At 44.5% G+C, this 14365-nt stretch overlaps 1 protein-coding gene across 1 annotated transcript in view; it reads right to left on the bottom strand.

Annotated features, from left to right (window-relative positions):
* Positions 1–1741: 1741 nt before the first annotated feature.
* LOC147702880 (electrogenic sodium bicarbonate cotransporter 1-like) overlaps positions 1742–14365 on the bottom strand; it is a 386862-nt gene continuing 374238 nt past the window's right edge. The window contains exon 22 of the mRNA XM_086931461.1: positions 1742–2670. The gene's annotated coding sequence lies outside the window, so the exon portion shown is untranslated. The remainder of the gene's footprint in view (positions 2671–14365) is intronic.

Raw genomic sequence — 14365 nt, 5'->3', positions numbered from 1 at the left:
TCCAATGTATCCTGTGATCTTCTGTGTGGTCTTGCACCATCTTCTGAAGAATCTCTAGACGTAGGCACTAAGCAGTAGGCATACATACCAATGAAAACTCAATAATCACAATCATACCTTTCGACCGATACTGGATAATTGAAGCTATGTATGGAATAAAATATATAAACGAGTTCTCCAGCTTCTCACATAGACAAATGCTTCAGAAATGTACTGATTGGTGGGTCTCTCCCTTTTTGGCTTATAACACCAATCTTTCGTTTCCTTCAACTGATATTTGAACTGTCCCGTTCCAAGGGCTGTGAAAGACCCCACTCTTGCTAGTAGTATTTATTTACCTGTTCATACGTCTGGGCAATGAACAGGTGACATTATCACATGCACCAACCTTGCTACTGAAGCAGTTAGAGCTTAGGTTTATCAATGGCTCTAGATGAATAAGACATAGTAGAGCCGGTTAGCAGATTATCGCGTAAAGTGTTTAGTTAGGAATGCCCAATTCCCCTTTGAGAGATAGGGTTCTAGAGAACTGCAGGTGAAATTAGGGAAACAGCTTTACCTTGTGGGATGCAGTGATTATGAGTGCGTTAGCCTAGAACGTAATGTTTGTTCCAAAATTCTTTAAATAAATATGAAATAAAAGCTAAACAAAAATGTAATAAAAAACAATTTTTATTGCAGTTGATAGATAGAATGTGTCTACGAAGTGCTTCAGCTGTTTTTCTATAGGATGGTTAATCTGTCCTACTATTATATAGAGCTCTCTGATCAACAGTGTTTGGGTGAGTGTCTTAACAAATGTCTTTCTAAATTCATCTGGGTCATGGTATTCATGTTCCATTCAGGTTATCTGTTGTTTTTTTGGAAATTGCAGCAGGGTATCCTTCCAGGAGGTCATTCTGAAGAACATGTCTGAGGCATTCGAAGCAAGGCCCCTGCAGTTTGCTGAGACTTGATAATAAAAACACACAATCTGAGCTCCTCCCCTTTTCAGGGATATTGAATGTTGCAGTAGCTACTTGCTTTTTACGCTAGTCTGTTACTTACTCTTAGTTTTTCTCTCCCTTGACGAACTTGACTCCTCTACCTCTCTGGGACTCAGCTAACCTCATGTGGTTTACTCAGAAACATGGTCTTTTGAGTTCTATTCCTCTGGAAAGTCACACAAGTACAGAGATGACTGAGAGAAGTAACCGTACAGTGTTTAATGCATTCCTGATGAGTTCTCACTTGCACACTGAGTTCAGTGCAGCAGATTTCCACAGTAGACAGAGGGAAGTCTGAGTACCATTGCCTCTCCCTTTATTCCATATTTCACCTAACCTGTCACTGACAGAGACTATGTTTCTGTTGGTCCTTTTCTGTAAAGGGTGACTTGAATTTTAGAGTTAGAGGTGCACAGCATCCCTGATCTTCAGGTTATTTGTCATTTGTTATTATAGCCGTGAAATGAGCAAACACTTGTACTGCTTTTTGACAATCTGCAGGACCATATACCATTATTTGCTTCCTGACGCCGATTACAAATGTGTTTTTAAATGGTTTTTTTCATGAATGATGTATTCTCTGGTGAATTAAGTCACCTTGTGCATACATCCGCAATGGAGAAGAGGTGTGTGTGAATTTGCACTAGATGACATATAATGTACACATATTACTATAATTTCCCTCTTCTGAGTAAGACGCTGAATCGGAACTCACAGAAATCATGAAAGAACATTAGATTGAACAATTCTTAACTTATATCTGCCATCATTTTACTTTCTCTGGGAGGTTAGTGCTACAGCTACGTGTCAATTCCAAATGTCTGTATGAAAAATTCACTTTCCCTAAAGCTGTATGAAACAGGCAGAACTATTATTATCTCAGGGCTTATGCCAAGAAATCATTTAAAATAACAGTGTACTTTACAATTAATCCAATTGTCATCAAGTCATCATGTTCCGGACCTTTACTCTATAAATATTAACGTTTCTTAAAATCAAATGATGTCATTACAATGTATAAGTATTACTTTGGCAAACATTTCACAAATATACAACGTTATGTTACACACAAATTTCTTGATCAGTAGAAAACTGTTTTCTCTCTGAAAGGTGAAATAAAACAGCAGAACTGAACATTTTTGTCAACACTCTGACTGAGAAGTCTTCGTTGTTCTGCCATAGTTTTCCAGATGAAAGGTTCTCTTGAAGTAAGCTGAAAAGTCTAGTCTACTTGCCTCTTCAACACCCAAGAAAAGGAATTGTCCATCCTTCGCTGGCTCCTTGAGTTCAGCTTGGAATAATATTCCAACCAAGGTTCCATTTTGGGTGAAATTTTGCCATATCTCATATTGCTTCCTACAGCTATGATTGAACAAGGAGCATAAAAATATGGGGATGAAGGACTGAAGAAAATCTTATTGTACACTTCTACTGATTCATGTGTCTGCATCCGTGAGCTCAGTCATTGGGTGCAGTAGTTCCATCTTCCGGCATCTGGTCGTACGTTTAAAAACTAAAAACAAACCATGGCCATAAGGGCAAACTTATGGAATGTTTAACATTGCAGGTTCTTGAAGGTGCAAACAGATTTTGGGACCTGTCCCTTTTGCAAAGGCTTCCGGCTCTGTCACATCTGGTCCTATACGACGAAGCTGTATTTCTTTATCAGCCTACATAAAGCACCCTGAAATGAACAAAAAGTACAAACAAATAAATACCCATATAAATGAATACACAAAGCAATTTATGCATAACTTAGGCCTAGATGTAAAAAAAGATGTTTGCATTTGCGAAAGGCTCGATTAGCAGAATCGGTTTATTTGCGAATGCAAAAATGCATTTTCTGATGCACTAACCCAGTGGCATAACGAAACTTGAGCCCCCCCTGCAAAGTACATGGAGGGGGCCCCATCCCACCACCTTCCACTTTTGCCGAGGGGAAACCCTTGAGCTCGGGGGCACCCAGCACCGCAACGGCGTATGTCGCGCCACTGCAGCAACCTGTTACCAAATAACAATTTGAGTTTGCAAATCGGTTATTTGGAAGGGGCGTGCTTAGGTCATCCCTTCCAAATACTGATTCGTATTGGCATGTAAGAATGTTTTCCAACCAAAATGCGGTTGCAAAGCATTTGCCCTATACCTCCGACACAAAGTTGGTGGTAACTAATTCGCAAATGGGAAGGAGTCGCCAAGAGATCTCTTCCTCTTAGAGACTGTTAGAAAAATTACCAGGTACCACTACCTACTCTTAAAAAATGAAAGTTAAACGTTTCTTTTTTAATGCAGGCCATTTTCATTTGAGGAAAACGGTCTGCGGTTAAAACAAAGTGCTTTATTTAAAAGCAATCACAGACATGGTGGTCTGTTGATGCTAGCAGACACCATTCCTATGATGACAGCGAATCGTAATGGTTCACAAATTGCAACCTACCTCATTATTGTTCATGAGGTAGGTCTATTTCTGACCCACTAGATTTGCTTTTTTAGGAATAGGGGCCAAATAACCCCTTTGTACATTAGAGATATCGATTACCAAATAGAGATTTGCAAAAAAAAAAAAAATTTGGGTATTACTATTCTTCATACACCTAGCTGTAAAATATTTGGAACTCTAAATGCCCCAGAATTGTAAGGCCACATATATTTTGAAGAAAGCAGTATGTTTGATGGACAAATATACATTTTGAGATACATTATTGGAAGAACCTATTAATCATTAGAGTGCTGAAAATATTTTTTGCATACGAAGCATGAAATGCTGTTAGACCTTTATCACTACAAAAACATGTATCTCCAGTCACTGTTACTGATGTAGGGAAGGCATAATCCATGTTTGCATCAAAGTAATCCGGTATGGCGAAGTAAATAATTATCAAACAGTCCTGCCATTACTTACTCTGTAGAATTTTTAGAGAAGTTATTTATTAGAGTTCACTCACAAGGATCTGGAAAACACCTTGGGCCAGATGTACAAAGCATTTTCTAGTCGCAAACGACCCGATTCGCAGAAGTTATCCGACTCCTAAAATTGTACTGATACATTAACAAAATCAAGCCAAATCAGAGTGTTTGAGACAGTAAGAATGCTTAGTACATCTGACCCTTAATTCTGAAATAGCACAGCTTTGTGATTAGTGAGTCCTCAGTATGTCTAAATCTTCCTTAATAATGTCGTGGAGACGTGATCCCAGAGACAGTGTTTTATCGTTTGCGTATGAATCTGCTAATCATTCTTCGTAACAGAGAATATACATTTCATAGTCTATCAGTTTGTCATTGAATTGCTGCTTTATGTGAGCATTAGGATCTAGCACTGATGAGTGTAAAGATTATTGCTGTAACCAGCTCATCTTGATGTTACGCTGTTGAAAAAGGCCAGAAATAAATGTTGTAACAGTTAGAGCATCCATGAGACTTAACAGGGGCTAAGGAGTCCACGTGAGCCTACACTGGGCCAAGTCTTTATTATGACTGTTATTAATAACATATACAGAGCATGACACTCAAGATCCAACTAGAAACAAGACAAGCCGTAAGCATGACATCCAATATCTGAACGAAGAGGAGACATAACACAAAATTAGCAAAACTTCAGAATCGTCTGGGTCTTTCTATAAAATATGGTGCTTGTTAAGGCAGTGTACCTGAGCAAGTAGATCATTCCAACACATAGGTCCTAAATATCTGAATGAGTGTCCACTGCAACAGGACAATATGACCCTGGAAGCATGTGAAGGCAGGTACAATCATGACCTGTAGATAAATGCTTAATTATTCTTCCTAGCAGACTGGATAGTTCACACGTTCAAATAAATATATTGATGTCATTCGGACAAAAGGGACTATTCTTAGCAGTCTAACTTGAAGATGAAAAGGCCCCATAGCCAATAATTTTGTATCTTATATATGTGAGAGTTCCAGACTCCAAAGCTAGTGATTGAAGTTAGAGTAGTTATTTGATGTGATAAAATAGAGAAAATGTCTGCAAGAGTTGCAAATTCTAAATATGTAGTTTGGTGAATGGGTGTATTTAAAAATATGAAATCATGTGAGTATTTGCAAGCAGGAAAGGGTGTATCTGAAGCCTTTCATTGTCAAACACTCTGCACCCCGTGTTTGGTTAAGAGAAATAAAGCAATCTTAGTTGTGTAGCCAGATGTTATATATAACGCAATGACTGCAGGAGAATAAAGTGCTCTATGTTTTGTTACAAAACAATAGGAAATGCATCACATTTCTACGAAAAATAATACACTTGAACTTCATGCTGAAAACCATTGTAGAAGCAAGCATTTCCTTAAATTATTGTGCAACATCTACTTGCAGGATTAGGCAATCATGCAGATCTCGTGTGAAGCAGCTGCCATAATAATAAAGAAACACAATATACTTTTGTATTTTGTCTGAGCCCTAAAAGGGGTTGGTGTCTTAAAAAGTCCCAAAACTTTAAAGTCAGGCAACATTTGTTCAATGGAATCGCCTTCCAATGAACACACATATTGTCCTGGGGCCTCAATACTATACAGGGTGATAAGAAAAATGATTATTGACTTTAGTCCAATAGATACCATCTTTTAGCAGAATTGCATTGATGTTCATGAGATGAAGAATGTGAAAGAGTTCCACGACTGGTACCAGAGTTGGATGTTCCATTAGGTAATGTGCATGTGCTATTTGCCTGACAATGACCACCGTTATGATCAAACCAAATGAAGGCACACCCTGAATTTGCAATTCCATCATATGTCCGGGGTACATATAGATAGACACTTGTTGAGGCGATTCATTAGAACTATGATCCTGGTGAGCTGAAATGTTAAGGTTACCTTCTTGCTTCAAAGTGAAGAGGAACTCTGAAATGATGATATTGTTGAATAGATTCCCCTTGTCCTTCATAACTTTCATGGTCATTCGCATTGAGAGAATCTGCTCATTTTTTAGGTATTGACCGCTCAATGAGAGAAATGCACTGAGCAAGAGTGAGCTGGAAGCTAGGCAGTAGGCCCAGCTGAAGAGAATCAGCCACATCGTGAGTGAGATTTAACAGCATCAATAGAAGCCTAACGATTCCTCTTGGATCCTGGTAAGAGTGGTAGAATCACAGTGCATGTACCTTTCAGTCTTATCACTGAAACAGGTAGACAGTATTGCGCTTCAAACAGATGTTTGTCATGAATTTTTGAATGCACAAGCTTGCTTTGTTTTGGAGTCTAGCCAGCTAAAGCATGTTTGCAAGGCCATTCGCTAGCGTATGCTTGCCAGGGTTACGTGAGCACAACTGGGGAGAATGCTTTAGTTATGATGTACTCACCTCTTGGTGCAGCTATCATAAATTGCAGGAGCTGATTCTCCAAAGCTCATATTATATTGTATGCTCTTGAAATATTTAACCAACATATTATTTTGAGTGGCCTTTTTATGTCTGCTTGAATTTGAGTTATATAAATCTGATCTGCTCTGTGTGACCATAGGAGTTTCAATATATTCAGTGGTCACATTCATTTCTAGAAGCTCCCGAAGACTCTGGCAGAATATGGTACTTTCTGATGGCCTATCTACCTGAGATTCACCAATATCTTTGTCTTTCTGATCAGAATCCCTACCTGCCATTTCTCCAGCAGCTTCTGGGTTCTGCTGTCAGGCTTGTCGCTTGACTGAAGGTTTCTCTCTGGAAGCATACACACTGGTGTTTCAGTTTTTGGTTTAAGATGTGGTGGTGGCAGTTTGGTGCCAAAAGAGCCTCTTCCAGTGAAGTAATAGATCTGTGATATTATTGTGGGGAACTATCCCCTAGATTCATCAAAGTCCCGTTTTGCGAGTCCTTATTAGCAATTATTATGGAATTGCTATTAAGGACTTGCAAAACGGCATTCATGTAGGAATCGCTAAATAAATTGCGATTCCTACACATTCCTTATTTGCGATTAGCAAATTGCTAATCGCAAATAAGGAATAACTCCCCATTCATTCCTATGGGCCTAAGGCCCATAGGAATGAATGGGGAGTTATTCCTTATTTGCGATTAGCAATTTGCTAATCGCAAATAAGGATGCGATTTCAAGGGTGCTAGGGGTGTCCAAAGGACACCCTGTAGCACCCCATAAATGTAAATTTAGACTTATGTTGCGCACACACATGTCCAAAGGACATGTGTGTGTGTAACATACAACTGAGAAAAATGCACAAAAGTGCATTTTTCTCAGTTTTCGCTATTTACCACGAAGTCAGACTTTGCGGTAAATAGCGCCAAAAAATTAGCGAAATCGCAATTTATTAATGGTTCATGAATAACATTTAAGGAATCTCAAATTGAGATTCCTTAAATGCGATCGCAATTTGAAAAATCGCTATTTTTTTGCGATTTTTCAAATTGTGAGTTTATGACCTGCATCCGGACCTGCACCACACCAGCACCGACCAAGCCGAACTCCAGCAGCAACCACCTCAAGTGCATCCTGATCAACACCCGCTCCGTCCACCAGACACGCCGTCGAGCTCTGGAACCTGCTCGACACCACAGCCCCAGACGTCGCCTTCCTCACGGAAACCTGGATGAACGCCTCCTCAGCGCCCGACATCGCCATCGCCATCCCGGACGGCTACAAGATCATCCGGAGGGACCGCGTCAAACAAACAGGAGAAGGCATCGCCATCGTCCACAGGAACTCCATCCGCATCACGACCAACACCGACGACAACCTCGCACCCGCCGAACACCTGCACTTCCAGATCCACATCAACCCCAAGACCACCCTCAGAGGCACCCTCATCTACAGACCCCCGGGACCACGCACACAATTCTGCGAAGACATCGCCGACTTCATCAGCCCGCACGCCCTGCCCTCCGCTGACTACATCCTCCTCGGGGACCTCAACTTCCACCTGGAGAACAACAACGACCGCAACACCACCACCCTGCTGGACAACCTCGCCAACCTCGGTCTCAAGCAGCTGGTGACTACCCCCATCCACTACGCCGGACACACACTCGACCCCGTGTTCTCATCCAGCAAGGACATCCCCTTCAGCCACGCCACCGGACTCCACTGGACGGACCACAGCTGCGTCCACTTCAGCTTTAGAAGGACCACGATCCACCACCACCAGCAACAAGTTGCACGCAGAAGTTGGAACAAGATCACAGCCGACCAGCTTGCGACCTCCCTGAGCTTGAACCCTCCCACCAGCACAACGAACCCAAGCCAGGCGGCCACCAACCTCGCGAAGTGGATCAGCAACTGCGCAGACGACCTCGCCCCTCTGAAGACCCCGCCCAGCAGACCCGGCAGCAAGAAAGCCCCATGGTTCACTGACGAACTCAAGAGCTCCAAGAAGAACTGCCGAGCCCTCGAGAAAGCCTGGTGCAGAGACCCTACACCGAACAACATGACTGCCCTCAAGCTCGCCACCCAAAAACACCACCAACTGATCCACGCCACCAAGAAAACTGCATTCAAGGAACGACTGGACAACAACGCCCACAACAGCAAGGAACTCTTCAACATCGTCAAAGAGCTCTCCAACCCCAACGCCGGAAACAACAACATCACCCCTTCGCAAGACCTCTGCAACTCCCTCGCCTCCTACTTCCACAACAAGATCGCGGACATACACAACAGCTTCAGCTCTCAACCGACGCACGCCACGACTGAACCACCGCCCCCCACCACCACCCTCCGCGCCTGGACCCCGATCAGCACCGAAGACACCATCCGCATGATGAACTCCATCCACTCCGGATCTCCGACCGACCCCTGCCCCCACCACGTCTTCAACAAGGCCGACGCTGTCATCGCACCCCACCTGCGGGACATCATCAACACCTCCTTCAACACCGCTTCCTTCCCGGAGAGCTGGAAGCACGCCGAACTCAGCGCTCTACTAAAAAAGCCATCAGCCGACCCCACCGAACTCAAGAACTACCGCCCCATCTCGCTGCTCCCGTTTCCTGCAAAAGTCATCGAGAAGACCGTCAACAAGCAGCTGGCCGCCTTCCTCGAGACAAACGGATCCCTCGACCCCTCGCAGTCTGGCTTCCGGGCCAACCACAGCACCGAGACCGCCCTGATCGCAGCAACCGATGACATCCGAGCCCTGCTCGACAACGGAGAAACAGCGGCCCTCATCCTCCTAGACGTCTCCGCGGCCTTCAACACTGTCTGCCACCGCACCCTAGTGCAGCGCCTCAGCAACGTCGGAATCCAGGAGAAGGCACTGGAATGGATCACCTCGTTCCTCGCCGGAAGGACACAGAGAGTCCGCCTCCCCCCGTTCAGATCAGAAGCCACCGAAGTCATCTGCGGCGTTCCTCAAGGCTCCTCGCTCAGCCCAACCCTCTTCAACGTCTACATGAGCCCCCTCGCAGCCATCGCACGCCAACACAACCTCAACATCATCTCCTACGCCGACGACACCCAGCTGATCCTCTCCCTCACCAACGACCCCGCCACCGCCAGAGCCAACCTACACGAAGGGATGACAGACGTAGCCAAGTGGATGATGAGCAGCCGCCTGAAACTGAACTCAGACAAGACGGAAGTCCTCATCCTGGGATCTTCACCCTCCGCCTGGGACGACTCCTGGTGGCCCCCTGCCCTGGGCAGCGCACCCAAACCGACAGACCACGCACGCAACCTGGGCTTCATCCTGGACTCCTCCCTCTCCATGACAAGACAAGTCAACACCGTCTCCTCGTCATGCTTCAACATCCTGCGCATGCTACGTAAGATCTTCCGGTGGATCCCCACCGAGACCAGGAAGACGGTCACCCAGGCCCTCGTCACCAGCCGACTGGACTACGGCAACTCCCTCTACGCCGGAACCACCGCCAAACTCCAGAAGAGACTCCAGTGGATTCAGAACGCCTCAGCACGGCTCATCCTGGACATCCCCCGTCGCAGCCACATCTCCGGACACCTGAGAGATCTGCACTGGCTCCCGGTCAACAAGAGAATCACCTTCCGTCTCCTCACCCACGCACACAAGGCCCTACACAACCAAGGCCCAGGATACCTCAACAGCCGCCTCAACTTCTACGCTCCCACACGCCAACTTCGATCGACCGGCCACGCCCTCGCCGCCGTCCCCCGCATCCGAAGAGCCACCACAGGAGGAAGGTCCTTCTCCTACCTGGCCGCCAAGACCTGGAACTCCCTCCCGACCCACCTCCGCCTGACCCAGGACCACCTCGCCTTCAGGAAGCAGCTCAAGACCTGGCTGTTCGAGCAGTAGCGGACCCCCCCCCCCCCTAGCGCCTTGAGACCCTACGGGTGAGTAGTGCGCTATATAAATGCTGTGATTGATTGATTGAATGCCATTTTTGCGGGTGCAAACGGCCGAATTCTGCGATTCGCACCGTTTGCGCCCGCAAAAATGCTTCATGAATCTAGCTGTATATTTCCCTTTCCACTTGAGACTCAGTCACAAGTCTCCGTTTGATCAGCAGCAGAAGTGCTTTGCATTTTATGGTACCCAAAATAAACCCAGAAACTGCTTTATAGTTCCCACTCAACTACATGTCAAGGAGCATTTCCCGGTACAACCTGTGTTGCTCCTGGATTGGCTATAGAACATCTGGTGTTATGTCTATAGATAGAATATCATGTGTGGTAGTGAAAAACATAAGGTGGAATGTGTCCTCAGCTTGTACATTGTGACTAAGAAGCTGTCATTCATATAGGAACACATGTGATCATAATTCTGTGTTTTTTCTTTATGGATGGTATGTGGATAGCTTGCATATAAATGATGTGGTATGTATGAATTCTAGAAGGGGATCTCTTCTTTATGCAATACTGGTTTGTGGAGAGTTGCCTCCTGGCACAAGCACAAGGGGTTCCATACCATAGTTATTAGGTTTCAGCAGTCTGTAAATGTTCTGATATAGCATAGCCCGGCTGACCGGAAGGTTCTGTTGGGCTAAATCTGGGTGAGGGGTGTACCCAGCCAACACCAGCCAGGTCGGCCATGGCAGAATAAGTGACCCATTCTTATAGATCTGGTGACATGCCCAAGTCCTGACACTGCAGCAAGTATTCTGGTATGGTATTGGTACATTCAAGTATTGATAAGGAGTGCATCGCTCAGGTGCATTAGCTGGAGTAAAGAGACTTAATACATATGGGCATTGGTGAAGCGTGAGGGTGTAGTTTGTCGCTCACTGTAAGCTTGGGGGTAGCCAGGAGGACAGCAGCCCAACGGTTTGATATCCTGATAGCCGAAGACCAGGTAAAAGCAGAGGAAAAGCTCCTGCAAACAGGGAAGCAGGGGTGACTATGGCAACGCAGCTACTAGGGCTGTGCAACAAGCTTGCTAGAGGAGCCTATATGCCCACCGGCGGATCAACCAGCCACGAGCCACCATAAGCAAGCCATAAGAAAACTGCATTTCCAGCAGGACTCACCGCTACCCAGTGCCCACATACCCACATACACCCGTTCAGCGGGTGATAGGTAAACAAAGGGCAAGGAGAGGGCAAGAGCAAGGAATCCGCCAGGTGGAGGTGGTTAAAACCAGAGAAAGAGTCTTCACACAGTCCACGAAGCGTGAGAGAGCAATGCAAAAAGCAGGTGTTTGGGAAAAAAACACAATCAAATAATTAAAAGGCAAAAAGTTGAGGTGTACAGCACAGTATAGTGCTTCGTGTCCCTGTCCCTGTTTCCACGTGTCTCCTTTGATCATGCCATTGACATTGCCAACAATACTGCACCACTCCTTGTTATCTAACATTCTTACTCACTAGCAAAGTAGGCAATTCCTTAGACAACCAAAATGAAGCCTAGCAAACTAAATATTGCACACAGGCAAACAGCCTTGTGACCAGCTTCAAGACCACTTGAACCAGTAAATCACCTGAGACATCAGGAGCAACAAGAGCCCATTGTATGCTCATACAAGACTTCACAAGATGAGGACTCGCAGTGTGTTGCTTTTGCACGCACATCCCAGTACAGGCCCCACAAACCAATATGGAGACAAAAACGTAAAAAGACCTATATTAGCAAGTTGGGAGACCCACTTGTGCTGCAAACGAGTGACAGTGAGCCCCAAAAAACTAGCACAAACCTAGGATCCGCAAGTGGGGGTGCCCATTTGATCGAGGGAGACATCCAAGAAATAAGTGCTACAAATTATGGAAGAAGTGTACCAATGGACCTCATTACTACTGAACCCAAAGTTCAAAATAATAAGAATTGAAGGAAATCAAAAAACGTGATAGATGAGCTAGCAGTACCCCCAAAAGGAAGGGCAACGTTATCATCATTGTAACAAAAGTCAGTGAGCCCAGCCACAGCAAGATCTCTGTGCTTGTCATAGCGAGCCTTTATCTTCATTCAGCAAAAGACAAAAGGGAAAAGACACTTGCCCTTCTTCTCCCTGTGCTGAGAGGTCTACAAGTTTCACATCCAGAGTTAACATGACAAATAATGGGCGATTTTAAAATCTAATGTACACGGGGTCAAGCAACATGTGCCAGGAGTTTAACAACCACACATGGAACCTCCCACAAATGCAGAAACAACTCTAAAGACCAGCCAAGCATGGCAGTGAGATTAGCATTGCCCTCAACAACAAGGGGCTTCAGCTATTGAACAGCAGGTTCAAGACAAACTCATTAGCCGTTTATACTCATTCATCAGGATGGCCACGCTCGACTATAAATTGGCATCAATAGCCCCGTTCCATCATATCAGCACATTTGCAGTGTACCCGTCTCTGGCTAACAACCACAATGCTAAGATGAAAAGTGACAGTTCTGGGAACACACTGCCCCAAGATAAATCACATTGGAAAACAGGAGAACCTGGAACCTATCAGAAGAATAAAATGGATAATGATTGAGCTGGGCTCTGGCCTTTACTAGAGCAGCTCCAAGAAGAGTTCCCCATGAATACTGCAGATCGATGGGAAACACTAGCCACTACCCTACAGGAGGCTGAAGGATACAGCAAGGGCCGGGACAGCAATACAAGAAACACTGAGGAGGACAGGAATATGTCACAACTGACGAAGCTCAAAGAGCAAATATCTAAATTAAAATCTGAATTAAATAAAGCCCTTGGAGCTCAATGTTAGGATAAGAGTGGCAATGTATCTGCAAGAAATAGAGTTGCCGACTACGAATGACATAGGAGAGTGATATATGCCAGGAAAAGGGAAGAACAATCCCATGAGATTGCCCAATCAAAGGACCAAAGGAAATTCTGGCTATGGATAAACCACATGTCGATAGTTAAACATCAACATGATGCCCCTAACATCTCACCATCGGATTGGTAAACTTATATTAAAAATGTATATCTAATCACTCACTAATCAGTTTTACACCTGTAACATCCTGTAGTTGAGGAATTGTGAATACACTGGAAAAGGTGATCAACGCAATGTGCACCAATGATTTATAGATGTCACAACAGCTTTTGACAGTGTCTCAAGAAGAAACTTTGGACTAAACTAAATAAATGGGGTATATGATCTCCCCTTTTAAGTGCATTCATAGCACTGTATTTGGATACCTAGGTAAAAATGAAGGAGAGCTCTGGCTGGTCAACATCTGCAAAAATTCCAACCAACAAGGGCTAGCCACTGTTTACTTGGCTAACCTTAACGGAATACCTGGAAGAGGCAAGGGTGTTTTCATCAAAGGTAGCAGGCCTCATAACTCAGATGTAGCAGAACACAGATGACAAAGTACTCCTCGACCAGACTCAGATAGACCTTTAGAGACTCTTGAATTCCATGGCCAGTTACTGTGAAGCTAACAACCTACTAATTAATGCTGTAAATACATAAGCCATGATAACCAACCGCAAACTTACAAAATGGCTAGCATGGTTCAGTCAAGGGAGCAGAACTGAGAAGGTGGACTTCTACGAGTATCTTGGGTGTGGCTGGACAATAGGGACCAAACAACACCCCAAAATCATGCCTAGCAGGCATCAGGAAATTTACTGACTTGGGTGTTCTATAAACTACACTTTATGGTCGGTGATAAATCGTCCTCTGTCTAATTGACATCTAACTGCTCTTTATCAATCTGGAGGCACAGGATGAATGGGTGAGTAACCTCTCAGCAAACCAGATTCAAATCTACGCTTAAAACAAGCTAAACTAATATTGGTGTATCAAGTCGTGCAGAGACTGAAGGGGAAAACAAGTGGGATAGAAAGGGGTGAATGTTCCAGAGGTTGCTCATCCTTGGTGAATGGGGAGAATCAGGGTGCTCAGTTGTCCGTATGGATCGGAAACCCATTTACCCATTAAAACAGAGTCCATAGAGAGTTGTAGGACATAACTGAGTGACTGTGACATACGTTGTTTTTGTAGTTCAAATGAGTTCATGAATTCAGTTATCTTAAATTTGTGCATGATGATTT

Source organism: Lissotriton vulgaris, chromosome 7 (genome assembly GCF_964263255.1).
Source record: "Lissotriton vulgaris chromosome 7, aLisVul1.2, whole genome shotgun sequence".
NCBI lineage: Eukaryota > Metazoa > Chordata > Amphibia > Caudata > Salamandridae > Lissotriton > Lissotriton vulgaris.
The sequence above is the reverse complement of the archived record's forward strand: the minus strand, read 5'-3'. Positions and strand labels throughout refer to the sequence as shown.